Genomic DNA, 3680 nt, shown 5'->3' with positions numbered 1-3680 from the left:
CGTACTGCCACAAAAAGAGAAATATAGACCAATAGTATAGGATAGAAAGTCCAGAGATAAATCCACACACATATGGTCACCTAATTTACGACAAAGGAGGTAAGAACATACAGAGGAGAAAAGACAGCCTCTTCAATAAGTGGTGCTGGGAAAACTGGACAGCTACATGTAAAAGAATGAAACTAGAACATTCCCTAATACCATACACAAAAATAAACTCAAAATGGATTAAAGACCTAAATGTAAGGCCAGACACTATAAAACTCTTAGAGGAAAACATAGGAAAAACACTCTTTGACATAAAAAACAGCAAGATCTTTTTTGACTCACCTCTTACAGTAATGAAAAGAAAAAGAGAAAGAAACAAATTGGACCTAATTAAACTTCAAAGCTTTTGCACAGCAAAGGACACCATAAACAAGACAAAAAGACAACTCTCAGAATGGGAGAAAATATTTGCAAATGAAGCAAATGAAAAAGGATTAATCTCCAAAATATACAAACAGTGCATGGAGCTCAATATTAAAAAACAAACAACCCAATCAAAAAATGGGGGAAGATCTAAATACACATTTCTCCAAAGAAGACATACAGATGGCCAAAAAGCACATGAAAATATGCTCAACATTACTAATTATTAGAGAAATACAAGTCAAAAGTACAATGAGGTATCACCTCACACCAGTCAGAATGGCCATTATCAAAAAATCTCGAAACAGTAAATGCTGGAAAGGGTGGGGTGAAAAGGGAACCCTCCTGCACTGTTGGTGGGAATGTAAATTGATACAGCCACTATGGAGAACAGTATGGAGCTTCCTTAAAAAACTAAAAACAGGGCTTCGCTGGTGGCACAGTGGTTGAGACTCCGCCTGCCGATGCAGGGGACATGGGTTCGTGCCCTGGTCTGGGAAGATCCCACATGCCGCGGAGTGGGTAGGCCCGTGAGCCATGGCCGCTGAGCCTGCGCGTCTGGAGCCTGTGCTCCGCAACGGGAGAGGCCACAACAGTGAGAGGCCCGTGTACCGCAAAAAAAACAAAACTAAAAACAGAACTACCATATGACCCAGCAATCCCACTACTGGGCATATACCTTGAGAAAACCGTAATTCAAAAAGAGATATGTACCACAATGTTCACTGCAGCACTATTTACAATAGCCAGGACATGGAAGCAACCTAAATGTCTATCAACAGATGAATGGATAAAGAAGATATGGCACATATATACAATGAACTATTACTCAGCCATAAAAAGAAACAAAACTGGGCTTCCCTGGTGGCGCAGTGGTTGAGAGTCCGCCTGCCGATGCAGGGGACACGGGTTCGTGCACCAGTCCGGGAAGATCCCACATGCTGCAGAGCGGCTGGGCCCGTGAGCCATGGCCGCTGAGCCTGCGTGTCCAGAGCCTGTGTTCCGCAACGGGAGAGGGCACAACAGTGAGTGGCCCTCGTACCGCAAAAAAAAAAAAGAAACAAAACTGAGTTATCTGTAGTGAGGTGGATGGACCTAGGGTCTGTCATACAGCATGAAGTAAGTCAGAAAGAGAAAAACAAATACCATATGCCAGCACATATATATGGAATCTAAAAAAAAAAAAATGGTACTGATGAACCTAGTGGCAGGGCAGGAATAAAGATCTAGACATAGAGAATGGACTTGAGGACACGGCGGGGAGATGGGGATGCTGGGGCAAAGTGAGAGTAGCATCAGCATATATATACTACCAAATATAAAATAGTTAGCTAGTGGGAAGCAGAAGCATAGCACAGGGAGATCAGCTCGGTGCTTTGTGACCACCTAGAGGGGTGAGATAGGGAAGATGGGAGGGAGGCTCAAGAGGGAAGGGATATGGGGATATATGTATGCATATGGCTGATTCACTGTGTTGTACAACAGAAACTAACACAGTATTGCGAAGAAATTATGCTCCAATAAAGATCTATTAAAAAATAAAGAGTAAATCCTAAGAGTTCTCATCACAAGGAAAAAAATTTTTTCTATTTCTTTAATTTTGTATCGATATGAGATAATCTATGTTCACTAAACTTATTGTGGTAATCATTTCATGATGTATGTAAGTCAAATCCTTATGCTTTACACCTTAAACTTACACTGTATGTCAATTATACCTCAATAAAACTGGAAGAAAAGAAAAAGAAATGCAAAAAAAAAAACAAAAAAAACTGAAGGAGTGAAGTGCACCCTGTAACTACGGATCCAAATGAGATGACTTCCAAGACTCATAAGCAGAGATGATTATTGTCTCTGCTTCCTATTACTAAAGTCAAATCCTATGATTGCCAGTTACCCACTGGACTTGATCCAGGGGACATTTTCTGGTGCCTATGAGGAAAGAGGGGAGATAAATGTAGACATAACAAATGGGGGCAGGTAGACAATTTTGTCCTTTAAAATACTCATGCTGTAATTATTTTGTCCTAGCCACATTTATGCAGGCAAGTCAGTCATTTCAGCGTTTCAATTTTTGTGTTTCAGCATCCACTGTGTCTTCTCATTTTGAGATCCCAGATGATGAAAATGGAGCATAAACATCCTCAGCAATGCTCCTTTCTGCTTTTTTCACTAATAAACCTACTGATTAAAGTTTGACATTAATTCGTAGGGTTTTTTTGGTATGAGTTTAATCCATCTACATTACTTTTTTAATTGAAGTATAGTTGATTTACAATGCTGTGTTAATTTTAGGTACATAGCACAGTGATTCAGTTATACGTATGTATGTATACATCTAGTTTTTTTCCCTTATAGGTTATTACAAAATATTGAGTAGAGTTCCCTGTGCTATACAGTAGGCCCTTGTTGGTTATCTATTTTATATGTAGTCATGTGTATATGTTAATCCCAAACTCCTAATTTATCCCTCCCCACTTTCCCTTTTGGTAACCATAAGTTTGTTTTCTATGCCTGTGGGTCTATTTCTGTTTTGTATATAAGTTCATTTGTAACTTTCTTTTAAGATTCCACATATAATGCATCTACATTATTTTGTTTGCTGATATTTTTATAATTATTTCTTATATTGTGTGGGGTTTGGGGGGGGTTTAATTTGTTTGTTTGCTTTCTGAAAGGTGGAGAGAAGAAGGCAGAAGGCTAGAGACCTGGAGACCCAAGGAATGTATGGTGTGAGTTACCTGGGTTTTCTGCATGCCTCATATATCTCAGACTTGGAGCTGAAGAAGCCAGAAACCTCAAAACAACAACAGGCACAGACAAAGAAATAAGGCCCCAACAAAAGCCTGCTCTCTCTAACCAAAGAGTTACAAAAGGGGCAGCCTAGTAAAACAGAAAACATTTAGATAATAGCTGCTCTACCCCCACCAAAACACAACAGAAAGAACGGTAGCCCCACCCACCAGGGTGCTGTCAGAGAAGGCAAAGGAAGGATCTGGGAATTTCAACCCCATCTGGCAGTAAGGAGCACCCACCCCATAGTGTGGGTGGGAAGCCTAGACTTCCATGCCCACCCAGCAATAATGAAGTACCCCTCCCCTCCTTCCTGAGGTGGTGTCAGAGGAGCCCTGGTGAAGAGTCAGAACTTTCACTACCACCCAGCAATAATTAGGCTACCCTTACACACACACACACACACACCCACACACACACACGAACACGCACACACACACTCACTCCCCATTGTGTCATAGGGGCCATGTGATAGC

The sequence above is a fragment of the Delphinus delphis genome, chromosome 5 (genome assembly GCF_949987515.2).
Source record: "Delphinus delphis chromosome 5, mDelDel1.2, whole genome shotgun sequence".
In the NCBI taxonomy this organism is placed as follows: Eukaryota; Metazoa; Chordata; class Mammalia; order Artiodactyla; family Delphinidae; genus Delphinus; species Delphinus delphis.
The sequence above is the reverse complement of the archived record's forward strand: the minus strand, read 5'-3'. Positions refer to the sequence as shown.